Genomic DNA, 18021 nt, shown 5'->3' with positions numbered 1-18021 from the left:
GAAGGCCCATGGTGACCTGTTGGCTCTGGCTGCTCCCTTGGCAGCAAGAAAGTTAGGACTGAGGGGCAGAAAGAGAGTGGCCACAGGGCGAGTTCTGGGTTTGAGTGACCCTGCTTTCTGCTGTTGCTTTGCTGATAGCCAAAACTTAGCAGGAGGGTTTGACTGCGCTGTGACAACCCCTTGTAAAAACAGCAAATGACTATAGTTAATCAGCATGGTTTCTGCAGAAATAACACTTTCATGAAGATATCACATGGGAGGATGGAAGCCCAATTCTGGATCTAAGATTTCTTCTTTGTGGTAAGAAAACTCTTCCAGGAGGTCCAGTTTGGGAGGTGATCATATAAACAGAGAACTTCATCAGGAATATGAGGTGTGAAGGAAGTAATTGCTGCTGATTGAAGAGAACAGAGTGAGTTCTGAGTTCTCTGTCTCATCTCAGATGTTAGTTGGACTCTGCAAGATATTGTTGCTTTCAAGGGGATTTAGGGCTGACCGAGGGTCTATATACTGAATTATGTCATTCCTTCATTTAGTTCTGAAACTGTGTAGGACTCATTGGATCTTCTCATGGAAGATGGAAGTGGAACACAGATTAAGTAACTTACTCAGATACACAGCTAAATTCTGGAGCTGGAATCCTATTTTTCTGTTTTGTTCCTTTTCCAAAGGGAATGGGAGGATGGAATAGGGTTTAGTGAATGCTTACATTTTTGTGTAGTTGGTTTAACTACCCATTTCTGTCATTTTCTGAGGAGAACAGTTGAAATCATCAACTTCACAGTCTCTCACTGGACTTCCACTGTGGGTAGACTCCCCTACTCACCTCACCTCACTCCCCACTCTGTTCGCTGTGGAGGGGCTAACACCACCACCGCTGGTGCAAATACTGCATGCACTACACACCTCTTCCATGAACAGAACACCTCCTCACCCACAAAGGCTTAAGTATTTTTCATTCGGAGGAAGTAGGCTCTGGTGGCACTGAGGTAGCCTGGAAAAGGACCAGGAGATAAGGCCTTGATATATCATGTTCCCTCCAGTGCAAGAAATAGCCAGGCCTCATAGTACACATTCTCATTTGTCCTCCATGGTCATACCCTGAGCTCCAGTGGTGTTTCAAGTGGCTGCAGCCTCCTTCCCTGAGGAGACCGTGTCCTCTTGTCCCTCAAACTCTGCCCACCCCTAAAATTATTTCAGTCCACAATATTTTTTCTGAAATACTACCCCTCCTTCAGAAATCATTAAATCCAAATGTGCGAGGTGTAGATTGTTTTGTCTCTACTATGAATTCAGTGTCTTTTCTATTCTGCCTAGTTTTCTTGCTCAGAGAGGGAAAGTATGAACTCTGTGTCCTGGGTAGGTAGGTACTGGGATATAGAGAGGAATAGAGAGGGGGTCTTTATAGGTTGCATTTCATTTTTCCCTAAGATATCTAAAAATTAGTCACATTGTATTCTGCATTGAATTTATTGTAAAAAAGAGCTTCATTGTGCTTGTACAAGTTATACTTTTCTTTCTATTGATATAACTTTGACTTTGTTATGTTAAAAGAACAATTACCTGTAAACCCTGTATACACTTTGGATAACATTTCAGATTCATTTTCTACTAATTTGACTTTTCTAAATTCCTGGATTTCTCCCAGGGTTGCAGAATGCTGCATTAAGGTCTGTGTATATGTCTTGAGGGGAGGGGTGCTGTGTGTGTGTGTGTGTGTGTGTGTGTGTGTGTGTGTGTGTCTGCCTATTTTACTGGAGGGGTATTATAGAGATCATAATTACATTATGTTCATAACTTACAAAGCTCAAGTTGTTACTCACCAGTCTGTTAGCCATTTCAATTTTCAAAGTAACTGTATGTGTCTGTTTTCTGGACCCTGAGATCCCATGACTGACACCTACAATTTAAAAGAAGAAAGATTTATTAAGCTTATGTTTCTGGAAATTCAGTACATGGTCAACACACTTTAAGGCAGGAACAGCATAATGGGAGGGCATGGCAGAGTGAAGCTACTTAGTCATAGTGACCAGGAAATAGATGAGGGAACAGTGATAGAGAAAGAAGGATGAGGAGACCAGGTGTAGCACCCAAGACCATGCATAAATGATCCAATCACCTCCCCAAAACCCTACTTCTGAACACAAAGATTTGAGGGATATTTTAGAACTAAGCCATAAGAATAACCCAGAATTACTCTGCTTTACATTTCAGTTTTGCAAACAAAATTATCTTGGAATTATCCTTGGTACTAGCTAGCCAAAGTCTGAGGTCTTTGTGGTCTTGCATACTGGATGCTTTTGCTTCCTCTATGATCTGGATATAGGCAAACTTAGATCCTCAGGGGTTTACCTCTCTATAGATGTTTAATTCTTAACTCAAAATGTTGTGATTACAATCCCCGTCTGTTAGTTTCCTAGAGTTGCTACACGAATTATTACAACCCTTATGGTTCAAACAGAAATTTATTTTTGAATAGTTCTGGAGGTCAGAAGTCACACATCAAGGTGGCTCTGGGGAGAATCTATTCCTTATCTGTCAGTTTCTGGTGGCTGCCAGCATTTCCTGGTCAGTTTCACACATCTCTTTCTGCTCCATCCTCACTTCACCTTTCCTTCTGTGTCTCTGTCTGAAAAGGGCCCCTGCCTCTCTCACATACATGAGATTGTGTTTGAGGCATCCATATAACTCAGAAGAGTTCTTCCTTAAAGGATCCTGAACCTCCTTTGTGATATACAGGAACACCCACAGGTTTGGGGGTTAGAACTTGGTGGGGCCACCATTCAGCCACTGGCTCTCCTTACCCTTCTTCATCCACACCCTCTGCCATCACTCCTAGGGTAGCATGTCCACTGCTTCTTGATCTGAATCATCAAAATGATTCATAGTTTTCTGTTCCCAAAATTACCTTCAGTCCTCTATGATCGTGGGAGAAATGAAACACACTCATGCCCAGCAGTGGTCCAGCCTTTCTTTCTTAGTTGTCAGGTATCTTCCCTTCCTCTCCCCTGCCATACTGTACCCTTTCTTCATCCTTTCCTCTCTTCTGTTTTTGTCAAGTAGCTGTTAGATTACCGCGTGGGAATTAGAGCCTGAGGTTTTATTATCCAAGGGCCTGTGATGTGCTGTATGCCCCCTTCCCACCTTTGGCCTTACCAGAGCAATGACAACTCCCACAGCACAAACACCAGCCACTGTCAAATGCCATGGCGCTCAACAGAGCGTTCCTTCCTCTCTGATGATAAACATCAAGAGAGATTAAAATCAGAGGCAACTAGCAGATTAGGGAATGTTTCCACCTTTTTTGAAGTTATTGATTTCCCCTGAACTAAAATGCATTAGAAATAAAATGAGAAAAATGTCCAGTTTGTACAAAGCTATTGAGTCCTAGAAGACAAAATTTGGCTGGCAAGGAATAATCATTCTGGGCAAAATATACTCTAAGATCAGGGATAGTCCAGAAACATAATCTAGCAATGGTAGTTCAAATCTTGGAGTCGGGAGACACTGGTTCTAATCTTAATTTTTCCCTTACAGCTTGTGTACCTGCCCTTATCTTGTATCCTGAGTAACTACTTTAAAGATAACACCATGTAATGTATTAACTATTGTTATTCCCTATTATTTTGTTACGAGATTTTGTTTTACCTTTTTTCCACAAGTTATGTACCTAGGTAAACTTAATCTTTCTGGACTTCTGATTCCTTGTGTTTAAAATGGGGATCACAGTCCTGAGTGCCGCATGGGGTTATGAGGATCAAGTGAAATGGCAATTGTAGACATACTTTGGAAAGCTTAGAATATCACATTTTATTAATGATTTTCTTCTTGTGAGTAGATAGGAGCTTGAGTTTGCTTGCAAACCTCAAACCTAGCTTCAAGAATCATGCTGCCCCTTACCTTCTCCTTAGGAAGTTACTGGGCTTGGGATTTGTAGACAGGAATGTGAATCACATCCTTGCTCTTAAAACATTCGTGAGATCTCAGGTAAAGCTTACTATATTACAGTCTCAGCTTCTTCAGCAGTAAAATGGGGTACTTGTTCCTATTCAATTAGTCAAATGAAATAATGTATCGGAAAAAGTACTTTTGAAATTACAAATCATTACACAAATGGAAAGTCATGTTACTAAATGATTGAATACTCGCTGTCCTTTGATGGCCCCAAACATGGGAACTAAATATCAGATACAGACTTGTTACCCACACCTGACTCCAGGAATAAATGGCCAGCACTGTAGCCCACATTTATTCTGAGGCAGTGGAGATGGCTGGGAGTCGAGAGACAGATCCCAGATTATTTTGTTGTGTTTTTGTTTTCGTTTTGTGTGTATATCTCATCAGTTAAAGGGATCTATTAGTCAGGGTTTGATAAATACTGGAACAACTAACAAATCATGGTATAATATGACAAAAAACACTGGTTTTCACTTCTACCATGGTCAGAAGACTAGTGGGCTGTGCTCCGTAGGGTCTTTCAAGGCTGAGACTCCTTCCTTCTTGTGACTCTGCCTACCCTTCAGGCTGCAGAGTTCATTCTAACCATCCCTTGTGTCGATGAGCCAAAGGGGAACACCCGCAAGGACCAGGCCATGGATGTTAGAGGTTGGTCTTAGAAACTGTGTACACTTCTGCTCACATCCCAGGGGCCAGAACATGATAGACGGCCCCACCTAACTTTAAAGTAAATGCAAGATGTAGCTTAATGGTACCTAATATATAAAGGGAAAATACATGTTGGTGAGCCCCAGAAATCTCTGCCAAAGTAGAATCCTTCAGGATGATTTAGAGATATTTAAAATACAATCGATTTTCCTTGGGCCATTGCCAGAGACAATAGACTAAATCTAAAAGGTATTATACATTACTCAAAGTAAGTGTGTGTCCACGCACATACACACACACCTCGCATGCTTTATGTTTGGGTGAGATTCTTGAGATTTATGTGCAGTTCAGTTTTGTAAAATTTAGATGACGCTATTACAAACCCATAGGCTATTATAGGGCATACCAGTTAAGGCATAAGGCCTGAAATCAGATAGTCTGATTACAGATCCCAACTTATTATTAACTGGCTGACTATCCTTCAGTAAGTTATTTAATCTAATAGCTATCAAACATTTTCATATGTGTAAACACACACATACATAACATGCAAAGCTGTGAATAAAAAAATATACACACACACACACACACACACACACGTTGTACCTATCTAGGTGAGCTGGGACCAACTTAATTGATTTTTCTTCCCAGCAATGGCCACAATCCTTAGTTTAAAATTAATGATTTAGCCCTCAGGCTCTGTTTCCTCAATTGAAAAATGGGGTTATTGTAATGATCAAACTAAGTAATTATCATAAAAACTTTCACACACTGAACAGTTCATACGTGTTAACAATTACGATTCTAATATTATTTTAAACTGTAGTTTGCCAAAATTTATAAAAGTGAAAATTACAGAATTTAAGAAAGGAATTACTCTTTTTTCCATTTTAGTATAGTAAGATACTTCAATGAAATGTTACCTTCTTTCCCTCATTCAGTCAAGCAAGAAACATTTATTGAGTACAAAGTATGTGGCAGGCTCTGCAACAGCACTGGGAATACAGGACTGGGTAATGCGGAGCTGCTGTCTCTATGCAGCTTGCGTATCTAAACCTGTGCTGAGCAGTACAGTGGCCACAGTCCATATGTGGCCATTTGCCTTTACATTTCAATTAATTAAAATAAAATAAAGTTGAAAATTCATATCCTCACTCACACCAGCTACATTTCAAGTGTCCCACAGCCACATCCAGCTGCCATGTGTGACACTGCAGATATGGAGCATTTCTATCGTGACAGAGAAAGCTCTGGAGTGTAGACTAAGAACTTGATTGGATGGACATCAGGCTTCAAACTTGAAGCATGAAGAGAAAGAGAAATGGCCTCCACATTTCAGAGACTGGAGAATTGTTCAGATATATCAGCAATGCCACCTTCTTATCTGGTTGAATATTTCTTTGATGTGGACCTGTTCTTGTGTACCTGCACAGGTGTCCTTTTGCACCTGCATGTCTTCTTTTTCTTGGTAAAAGAAATATCCCTGGAAATTCTAATGAGCTATACTTGGACCAGAAAAATAGAACTCTATTCATAAGGAAACAAAAGAGATGTGCTTGATTCCAAACACAGACTTTGATCCCAGCAGGAGTCATTGCCTCTCCGGCCCTGCCCAGCTGTTGAGTAGAATGAATCCCTTTCTTGGGAGCCAGTGGGGCACAGGTGTGGTGCAGCCCTGGAGCTCCTCCTCCTTGAAGTGGATCTTGGGCAGCATCTTCAAGTAAAGTACTGGGGTCATCCTGCCTAGTGGATCCCGATTCCTAACAGAAACAGAGCCTGGCTGCTCAGCCAGAAACCTTGACTTTCTGCCCTGTGACAGTCATTCCTTGCCTTCCAGAGGTTAGAGTCCACTCTGGTTGTTTACTGGCTAGACCACAGCTTAGCTGAGACAATTCTCCCTGATGCTTGAACATACCGAAGCTCACAAGCATCTATCATAATATACTGTCCTCACCAGAATTGAATCCTTGCATGAAAGGACTTTTAGGGAGCAGAAATGAGGCTATTTTGGTCTTGATGACTTAGCATGGATGTGATATACAATATAAACTATGAGCAAAAGAACAAGAACTTTGGAAACAGGCATGGGTTCCAAATCACCATCATTACTATGAGCTTGAACAATTGCCTATTCACATCTACCATTGGTTCTTCAATCTTCAATTGTTTTGCTTCACTGTACAAAATAAGCGTCAAAATATCTGTGGATGTTGCTTAGGATCTAGTGACTTTAGACTGATAACAAGTGGCTTACATAGAGTCACTACTGTTTCTTTTATCACTCACTTCTTCTCTATGGCCTTACCCATTGTGAACTTGGCTATCTCTGCCTCTGAATATGTTATCCCCATGTACACTGTGTCTGGGCCTACATGTTTTATTCCCAAGTCTTCAGCCTTCAGAGAACAAAAGGGAATGTCCAGGTGTGGAATATGCAGGGCCCCATCTAAGTGGAGGCGGGGACTGTGGTTTCCAGGTGTGTGGGGTAGGACCCTGGAGCTGGGTTAGGATGGATGATGACTTTCTGTCTTTCATGTGAAAAGGGAACAGCATTTTACCACTTTTGGTTTCCTTCCCCCAAACTCGGTGAGGTTCAGGCCTTCATCCCTGCTAACTGAGGATCCCTTACATGATAAAACAAAAGGGATTTTGCAGGTGTGATTAAGTTAAAGATCTAGAAAAGGGGAGATCATGTTATATTAATTACAACCAGTTCAGTCCCCTTCCAGAAGGGAGGTGAGGGGGCCAATATCCAGGGAAAAGGGGGACCATGGCAGCAGAGGTTAGAGTGATGCACTCCAATGGTGGAGTAAGCCATCAGGAGCCAGTGAACACAGGTGGCTTCTAGAAGCTGGAAGATGCAAGAAATGGATTCTCCTCTGCAATCTCCAGAGGAAACACAGTCCTTGATTTTAGCCCTATAAATCATTTTGGACTTTTGACCTCCTAAAGTATAAGATTTAAAAATGTGTGCTGTTTACAGACTCACTAGGAGACCAATATACACATGTTCAGGAAGCTCTTGTTTGCTTGGATGAAGGCCTTGTGGGCCATTTGGCAAGCAGATATAATGTTGAACCTATTTGGGAAACAATGACATGACCGTGAAATTTTTGTGATCTATAGGAAAAGAGTGTTTACATATGGAGAGCCCTGGAAGCTAACTAGGAATGTAGCACCTGGCTGCTCTGAAGCTAGGTGGGGAGTTAGGCCTTAGCCATGCATCTACCATTTGCACATAGCGTGGAGTTATTTACAAAGACAGTCTTTAGCTGTGAGGCACCTGTGAATAGGCTAGAATTTATAACTTTGCTCAACATGGACAAATCCTTTTCCACCAATATCACAAGGCCTGGCCCAGCCCAGCACAGGTCCTCTCCTTTCCTGTTGGATGTTCTTTCTCCAAGACTTCAGTGGGAGGCAATGCAGTTATGTTTGTGGATGTCAAAAGCACAACTCCCCAAGTGGTGAAAGAAACCAGTTCCTTTTGGGTCACCATCAAGGTGGTGGTAGTTAAGCAGATTTCTTCCAAGCCAAGAAAGCAGCATGTGCCAGAGAAACCAAATTAAAACAGGAAGGTGGAGAAATGATCTTCATTGAAAGTCAACCTGCCACAGGATTTCTTCCAGCCAGTTGGGCACTGAATCTGCCTGTACTGCTTTTAATAGGTGTGAACTGATGTTTTATTTAACTGTCCACCTTCTTCTGGCTCTTTATCCTGCCTAGAAAAATAGAGGTTTTACCATTTAATATTTCTGATTTGGCAGGCCATGAGTCCAGGCTATTCCCAGGGCTACAGCTTCAGCAAGACATTGGGAAGAGTCTTCATTTTTCTAGAATTAGGTATTTAATTCAAAAACTACTGAGCCCCTATGAATCATGGTTGGAATCATCTGAGTTCTGTGCTTTCAGGGGAGAGGATTATTTTTGTTTTTGCTGTATTCTTGATTTTTTTCCTCAGTGCTTATTAAACAATTTAAATATTCTTACTTGTGTTAAGAAAATTTTTGTAAAGTAATTTACATCTTTCTATAAAATATTTTTACCCATTTTTCAATTTTACTAGTATGGAGAAGCTGGGTGTGGTCATGCACACCTGTAATCCCAGCACAGGGGAGGCTGAGGTAGGAGGATAGCTGTGAGTTCGAGGCCAGCCTGGGCTACAAAGTGGCTCAAGGTCAGCCTGAACTGCATAGTGAGACCCTGTCTCAAAAAAGACAAAATAATTTTTACTAGTATGGTATCAAGTTGTTTTATTTTTTGTTACATAGTTTTCATTCATTCATTCATTCATTCATTTATTTATTTTAAAAAGAATTGGAAAAAAAGAGCAATAGCAAAATGCCAACGACACAGATAAAAACAAAACAAAGGAAAAACAATAAGAATGATACAGAGGTTCAGAACAAAATGATAAGGATTAACAGTGGCTGTTATATTACATATTTTTATCTTCATTGGAATTGGTCAGATTACCAGATGTAAGAATGAAAGATTAATCAAACCATTAAAGATAATAAAAAATAAAAACAAAAAAATTATAAATGATACAGAGTTTCACCAAACAAGATGATAGGAATTTAAGCATGGTTGTTACATTGCATATTGTTGTGTTCAAGTTAGTTGTACAGATTACTAGATATAAGCATGGAAAATTGGTCAAAAAATAAATAAGTAAGTAAATAAGAAAATAAAGCATTAACTGCTCCTTTCATTAAACCATTAGACATCAGCAATACAGTTATCCCAGCCATCCTTCTGTATACATATATATATTTCTCCTTCCTTCTCTTTTTCCTTTTCTCCTTTCTCTGATCCCAGTATTTTCCTACTTTGAGCAATTTCTTTCTCTTTCCCAATATCTATTGTACATTTTGGGTTCTACTTACTCTTTCATGTTGTTACACTAGGGAGACAACATGATGTCTACATATGTGGGTCTGATTTACTTCACTTATGAATATGGTCTCTAATTGCACCCATTTACCTGTAAAAGCCTTGAGTTTATCTTTTTTATAGCTGAGTAATACTCCATTATATAAAAATACCACAACTTTTATATGCATTCCTCAGTTGATGGGCATTTAGGTTGTTTCCAAAATTTAGCTATGAAAAATTGTGCTGCTATAAACATGCATGCACCTATATCAGTGTAGGATGATGCTTTTATTCTTCTGGGAAAATACACAGAAGGGGAATACCTGGATTAAGTGGGACCTCTAATGTTAGTTTTGTGAAGAATCTCCACACTCATTTCCACAGTGGTTTCACCAATCTTCACTCCCACCAGCTGTGGAGAAGTGTTCCTTTTTCCCCACAGCCTCTCCAGCATTTATTATTCATTGATTTCTTAATGCTAGCCATTCTTTCTGGGATGAGATAGAATTTCAGTGTTGTTTTAATTTGCATTTCTAGAATGACCGATGATGTTGAACATTTTTTCATATATTTATTCACCATTAATATTTCTTCATCTGAGAAGTGTGTATTCATCTCAGATGACAATTTTTGGGTCTTTGAATTTGAGGGGCCTGATTTTTAAAAATTCTTTATATGTTCTAGATAGAAGTCCTTTGTCTGAGGGGCAGTTGGCTAAAATTTTTTTCCCAACTCTTGGGTTTTCTTTTTACTCTCTTGGTGACATCTTTTGATGTGCAAAATCTTTCAATAAGGTGAAATCCCAGTAGTTGATTCTTTGAAGTATCTCACATGCAGCTTGGTTTTTGTTCATGAACTCTCTACCTACCCCTATGTCTTCAAGATTTTTACTTACTTTCTCTTCCAGTAGATTTAGAGTTTGTGTTTTGATATTTAGATCACTGATCCATTTTAACTTTAGTTTGGTACATGGTGATAGGCTTGGGTCTAGCTTTAATCTTCATCATGTGACACTATTTATTAAAGAAGCTTTTTTTCTTCCAGTGAACATGTTTGGCCCTTTGTCAAAGATAAGGTGTCTGAGTGTGTTTGTAGTTGTGTCTGCATCTTCTGATCTGTTCTACTGATCTTCAGATCTGTTTCTTTTTGCCAGTACCATGCTGATTTTATCACAGTAACTTTGTAGTATAATTTCAAGTCAGGGATTGGGATACCTCCTGCCTTGTTTTTGTTGCCCAGGATTGCATGAGACTAAGCAAACAATACAAAGAATTAATGAATCAAACAGTTGGTTCTTTGAAAGAATGAATAAAATTGATAAACCTGTAGCCAACCTTATCAAAAAAGGAAAGAAAAATCTTAAATTCATGCAATAAGAAATGAAAGAGATGAAATCACTACAAATCCAATAGAAATTCAGAAGATCATCAATAACTACTTTGAAAATCTTTACTATCATAGAATGGAAAACATAGAGGAAATGTACTGATTCCTAGATATATATGAATTACCAAAGCTGAATGAAGAAGACATAAAAATCCTGAATAACTCAATATCAGCCAGTGAAATTGAAAATATAGTAAACATTTTGCCAACAAAGAAAAGCCCAGGTCCTGATGGACTCACAGCTGAATTCTCAAGAAATTTAGTGAAGGTTTAACTTCAATTCTTCTCAAACTCTTTAATGAAATTGAAAGGGAAGGAATTCTCCCCAACTCATTCCTGGAGGCAAGTATTACCCTGACACCAAAGCCAGAGAAAGACCCAACCAAGAAAGAAACTACTGGTCAATCTGCCTGATGAATATAGATGCAAAAATTTTCAACAAAATATAAGCAAACAGAATGTAACAAATCATCAAGAAGATAATACACCATGACCAAGTGGGATTCATCCCAGGAATGCAGGGATGGTTCAATATGCGCAAACCAATTAATGTAATACACCATATCAACAGAGCCAGAGGTAAAAATTACATGATCATCTCAATAGATGAAGAAAAAACTTTTGATAAAGTCCAACACTCATTCAGGATAAAAAATCTACATAAAATAGGAATAGATGGTCTTTACCTCAATTTGATCAAAGCCATCTATGACAAACCAACAGCTAACATCATGCTAAATGGACAAAAATTGAAAGCTTTCACTTTAAAATCAGAAACAAGACAAGGATGTCCACTGTCACCACTCCTATTCAACATAGTTCTGGAAGTATTAGTCAGAGCAATTAGACAAGAGAGAGAAATAAAAGGAATAAGGATAGGAAAGGAAGAAGTTTAATTATCATTATTCATAGATGACATGATACTGTACATAGAAGTTCCCAAATACTCCACCAAAAGGCGTATAGATTTAATAACCAAACTCAGTAGCATAGCTGGATACACTGTCAACACTCAAAAATCAATAGTATTCCTGTACACAAACAACAAATGGACTGAGAGAGAAATTAGGGAAACCACATCATTCATGATAGCATCTAAAAAAATGAAATACTTAGGAATCAATCTAACAAAAGAAGTAAAAGATCTATACAGTAACAATTACAATACTCTGAGAAAAGAGATCAAAGAGGATTTCAGAAGATGGAAAGATATTACTTGCTCATGGATAGGAAGAACCAACATTGTGAAAATGGTCATACTCATAAAATTGTACAGATTCAATGCAATCCCAATTAAAACACCATTAGTATACCTCACAGATCTAGAGAAAGACATTCCTAAAATTCACTTGGAACCAGAAGAGGCCTAGAATAGCAAAAGATTCCTGTTATATAGTTTTTAAAAACATAAATTAAACACTTTTAAACTGACACATAAAAACAAAAAGTATATATTTGTGTGGTGTTTTGATACATGTTTACAATGTTATAGTTATCTAAATTTTATTAAATCTATGAATATCCCCTTTATTACTTTACATGTTGTATATTTGCATTTTAAAAATTTATTGACAGCTAGTGAATTGGTCTGTTTTACTCTTTGGATTCATAAACCAAAATCCATTTGGTTTGTTTTATATGTATGAATTTATATTATATATTTTCTTCAAATGTGCCTACTTGTTTTTGAAGTAAATAATATTTATACTAGTTTTGCTTGGTAACAATGTTTTTTTTTTTTTTTTTTTTTTTTTTTTTTGGTTTTTCTCCGGTACCGGGAACCGAACTCACGACCTTGCGCTTGTCAGGCAGGCGCTTTTGCCGCTGAGCTAAATCCCCAGCCCCGGTAACAATGTTTAAGGCTATGAATCTTCCTCTGAGTATAAATTTATTTGTATTCAGTAAGTTTGATTGTGAGGATTTCCTTTATTGTTATTTCATCTTTTAATTATGATTTTGACATTTTTTTGGCCTAAGGTTTAGTGTTTGAAATATTTCAGGTTGTCAATTATTTATATTTGTGTTATTTATTTCTTCTTTTGTTGTACTGTGATAAAAACAGGTGTTGAGTTACTTTTGAAATTTATTAATTTTTTTCATATCCTTTATGAACAGTTTTTTAAAATTCAGCTGTGCCTGCAAAAAGTAGGTGCATTTTTGTTTGTTAGTTGTATACTGTATATTATGATTTTATTGATTACATGATTCACAACAAGTGTGATCTACTTAGAATATTAATGGCTAGTGATATTTATTTGTGAAAGTTGTAGAGGTTTTCCATTCCTAGCGCTTCAGTAAATTTTTTTTTGTGTTTTATGCAGATTTTTCTTTTACATATTTTTATTCTGTTTAACACAAATAGTAAAGGATAGTTATTAGTTCACTGAATGTTAAATCTTCTTCCATAAAATGGAATATTTATTCATTTTCTTTTGTACTTTAGCTGAGAACTCAATTTTGGAACACAGTTACCAAAACCTGGTTCTTTCTGTTTCAGTTGTATGAGATTTATTGTACTTTTCATTTTTTTGCTACATATTTGCATATCATTTTAATTTCAATCTTCACGAATACCTTCTTTAAAAACGGGTTTGTGTAGACTGAAGTTTTCCTTTTGTCAGTTGCCTAAACTAGCAGTCATTCTATAAATAGATAAATATCAAGTTACATGTATGTTCATAAAATGTATTTGGTATTATAAGCCTTATTTTGTTTCTGGGTTTTTTTTTTTTGCGTGTGTGGGTTTTCCCTTCTCTCCATTTATTAATTTCTTAAATTTTTACTTATTTATTTTTATTTACCATATTTTCCCTGCTGTCATCTCCTCTGAACTTGCACGTGTATTTATATTCTTTGTCAGGTCAATTTCTTGAAGACTATATGCTGTTTCTTCTGATTGTTCATATTTGATTTGTTTAATATATACACCCAAGTTTATAATTGTTACATAACAAAATTGAGACAGTAAATAATATTGTTTTTTTCCTCCTAATGAGGAAAAACTAGGTCACTTAGAGTTCCTTATATGGATATTGCTGTTATATTCTGGTATGCCTTTCCTTATGCTACCTTAAATTATATTTCAATTGTTATTTTCTATAGTACATAACTTGCCATTGAAAAATTAGATACTTATAATCTTTTTCTCTAATATAATTAGTACAATTACTTGGTTCCAAGTCTGTGTATACATAGATTAAATGTTCAGCATTACCTTTTCTCAAATATTCTTTATTTATGACCTCTTTATTTTAAGTAATTTCTTTGTTAAGCTGCATTTTTGACTGCATTGGCCTGGGGATGTATATTTCATCCCTTGAATTTATATTTCTATTGTTAATACTTATGAATAAAAATTTGGTTAGATATAAAAATTTTGTTTCACATTTTCTCATCCTTTCAAAATTCTATAGCTATCAAGCCATTTCTTTTGGAAAACACATTTTGTTTTTAGGTAAACCTCACTATTTCCACTTATGTTTACTTTCATTTGGCTGGCTATAACATTTTTATTTTTGAACTTCGCAAGACTGAGTAGGATATATTCTTAAATTTTTTGAGACTTTTGATAAATTATGGTAAATTTTTTTAATCTATAGGTTTAAATTATTTTAATCTATAAGTATTACATTTAGGAACGTTTTTTTCTGTTATATCTCTTGCTGCTGTTTGTGTCCCATTAGTCCACTTGTTCTGTTTTCTTCTTAAAACTCACTTGCTACCCAAACATTTGTTTCCTAACTGTTGCCCATGCATAAACTGTTTGGGGTATTTTGTGATTTTTTTTTCTCTAGTGTCTGGATGTTTTTATTTTGGCAAGGTCCTATCTACCATGTTTCTGATTCTATTATTGTATTGTCAGTTCTGACTTTGTTGTATCTTATGTTACTTAAATGCACTAGCTTTACCATGCTAAATTATTTGATTATTTAGAGTGGCTCTTTTAAAAAAGCCTAGTCCAGTGCTTAACTCCCTCTTTTTATTTGTTTCATAGTTTGTTTTTTTTTTCAGTTTACTTAAGATCATAATACTCTTAATCATAAAAAATCTAAATCAAATTTAGATCATAATAATCTAAATTTTCTTTACATTTCCTCATTAATTCTTATTTGAGAGGATGAACTTCATGTAAAATTTACAATTTATATTCACTTGTTTTATGTGCATGCATTTTTCACTGCAGGTTTCCTGCCTAGGTCCTGTGCTTCCTCTGTTTTCTTGTTCATTGCTTCTTAATAACAGAACATTTCTGAGCTTGCTATTTGCCCCATATTCTGTTTTTCCATTTACTGTGTACATATATGCTATTAGAAACTTTCCTTTAAATTTTGTCTTGAAGCCCAAGTGATGAATTAGAAGGATTATATTAGTAATTTGCTAGTCAGTAGGTAAGAAGTTGAAGTCCTGAGCATCTGAAGAAGTTGGTGTGCATTTGGCATTTCTGTGGTAGTGTATACAAATACACTAGGCATGTTTCTTTCTTAGACCATATTCTCCATCTTAGGAAGGGGTTTGTCTTAATAGCCGAGTCAGCCTGTGCCACCATTATGAAGTTATGGTAGGGAAAAAAAGGCAAAAATATACAATTTCTATCCCACTTATTGGGTCAAAACATGTGACTTCAGGAAGGGATGAAAATCAGGGTAGGGTATTTGCTCTTTTTTGGTGCATATTAGTTATGTAGAGCAATGGGTTTTATTTTGGCCTTTTAGTGTATATGTATAATATATAACCTATTCATATACCCAGTCTTCATTGTAATAAAGTTGGGTTGGAGTCTTTTTTAAATTATTACATAGACTTTCTTCTTCCCATAATACTATATAGAAATCTTGAATATAGCAGGGTTGTCAAGTCTTGAACTGTCATTCTAATTGAACTGTGTCAATTTTAGTTGACACAGTTCTCAGAGTTTGTGATATAAAATGATGACCATTATCTGTATTGAACAATAATAAAGTATTTTTCTCTATTTTACTTCTCTTTGTTTCTTTTGATCAGTTTGCAGCCAGGGGATTTTGTAAATCTTCACTTAACATTACCGTCCTGCCCAAAAATTTCCTACAGGATTCTCCTCATTACTTTGCTAAAAAGTTATTAACAGAGTAATCTCCAGTGCTCTACTTTTCCTCTTATCTATCTCACACCTTTTCTTTTCCTAGAATGATAACTACTTCTTCTCTACCTAAATTTTACATATTACAGAGGCCCTACTTGAATCTCACCTATGTGAAGTCTTTCTCAAACATCACACCCCATGGTAATCTCTCTTTTACATTATTATTGTGTGTGCCATTTGACACCTGGAACATTAAAAATAGAGCATTTTTTATATACTCTAGGCTCTGTCTCCAACTATATTTTTATTGCCAGTATATTATTTTGCATATAATAAGTTGCCATACATTTTTGATGGTTTATAACGAACTGGCTTTTCTGCAGGAAAAAGAAAATGTTTATTTGGTTTTAGAAATTTCTCCAAAATCTCAATTTTAGAGGTCATCAGCAGGACAACTGTTTAACTATCTTCAACAGCAGTGTAAACAGTGAATCAAATTACATACCTATTCATGCAGGAGACCTCTAATTCCTTCTGTCCCTTCATCACACCTTCTGGTTTTCCTTCTTCACATGCATTTTACCCCTGTTGCAAGAAAAGTCAAACGAGACTGAAAAAGAAATACAGCTGATTAGGGCAAATAGACAGAGAACTATCTCCATAAGCCCAATTGAGTTTTAAAATAGATTAATTTCATTTTCTATAGCCTGGCACCTGAGCTATGGGTGAATTTAAATCTTCATTTGCCTGTGTTTTCTGGCCAAAATCTAGGTTTCTAATTCCAAAATAAAAAAAAAAACAGAGGAAAAAAAAGTTTTTATGTGTATGTGTGTATGATACTGTTCATTTTAAATTTATTTTTAAAGAGAATAAAAAAAATAAAAACACTAGAAACAACACAGAATTTCAAAAAACAAGATAAAGAATTAAAAAAAATCAGGCCCCCAGAATTCAAAGACCCAATCCAAAAATGGGCATCTGAGATGCACACTTCTCAGATGAAGAAATACAAATGGTAAATAAGTACATGAAAAAATGTTCAACATCATTAGTCATTTGAGAATTGTAAATTGAAACAACACTGAGATTCCATCTTACTCCAGGAAGAATGGCTATCATCAAGAAATCAATCAATAAGAAGTTTATTAAAATAAAGCATTATTTTCTTCACCTCTCTTAAGATCTTTCAGTACATCATTTTATGGAGCCTTCCATGGGCCACTATTATGAGGGAGGTAACAACTCACTGTCTTACCAGTCAGAGTTAGAGGTACTTTCGTGAGTCTGACTCTATACATGCAGAATACAATGGTGTGAGCTAACACCTCACAGAACAATGGTGTGAGCTAACTGCATTGAAAATTCACTGACCTGTTAGTTAAAGATCAATACTTGTGATTGCTCTTACCTTTGAGGTTCCTTTGGTAGAGTTCAGGTATCTGGTATGCCTCTTGGACAGAAAATCTTTAGCAATTTATACTCTGGCCCTTTTATCTCTCCCTGTCCCTGCCAAAGGCCTGCATTAGGGACTGGCACTCTTTCAAAAGTAGTGTGCAGTGTCTGCAGCAATGTTTTCAGATGAGGAAAGGGGCAGAGAGAATGTGCACACAATCTGCGTCTGCTGGCACTCACAGGTGGAGATGAGGCTGGAGCTTCCAGAGGGGAGGCCAGCAGAGAATCTCAAGTCCTGTCCACAAAGTGTGTAGTGGGCAGACCCAGGCTAAGTTTCAACCACCCAACACTCACTGATTGCCCAGATGTGAGGTATTGCTCTGGGTGTTTTGAGCTCTCATTTCCTGGAGGAGAGGTTGTACTCTAACAGCTAGAGCATACAAACAGCAAGCATTAAGCAAGGTATGGTCAAAGTCATGTGTGCATAGCCGTGCATATATTTCTGCTTTGAGAAAGTAAATATGAGCAGCAAATAGAGAAGGAAGCTCCCAGTGCTGAAGGAGGAAGCACCACCCAACCAGAGAATATTGCTCATTGTGCTTTTTGATCAGAGGTTAGAGGTTTCTGACCTACCAATACTAACCCCACTAGTGAAACTTGTCATGATTAGTGGGCACCAGAGAGATGACAAGGAAAGCAGG

General features: G+C 36.9%; 1 long non-coding RNA gene across 1 annotated transcript; it reads right to left on the bottom strand.

The window, feature by feature from the left end:
* Positions 1–1823: 1823 nt before the first annotated feature.
* Positions 1824–17527, bottom strand: LOC106150061. The gene is made up of 3 exons (XR_001236632.1): positions 17337–17527; positions 16434–16538; positions 1824–1900 (listed from the first exon to the last, which is right to left on the bottom strand). It is a non-coding gene; the product is annotated as an uncharacterized LOC106150061 (long non-coding RNA).
* Between the last annotated feature and the right edge of the window lie 494 nt (positions 17528–18021).

The sequence above is a fragment of the Chinchilla lanigera genome, unplaced genomic scaffold (genome assembly GCF_000276665.1).
Source record: "Chinchilla lanigera isolate Chin_1 unplaced genomic scaffold, ChiLan1.0 scaffold00062, whole genome shotgun sequence".
Lineage (NCBI taxonomy): Eukaryota > Metazoa > Chordata > Mammalia > Rodentia > Chinchillidae > Chinchilla > Chinchilla lanigera.
This window is presented reverse-complemented; position numbering and strand designations above follow the sequence as displayed.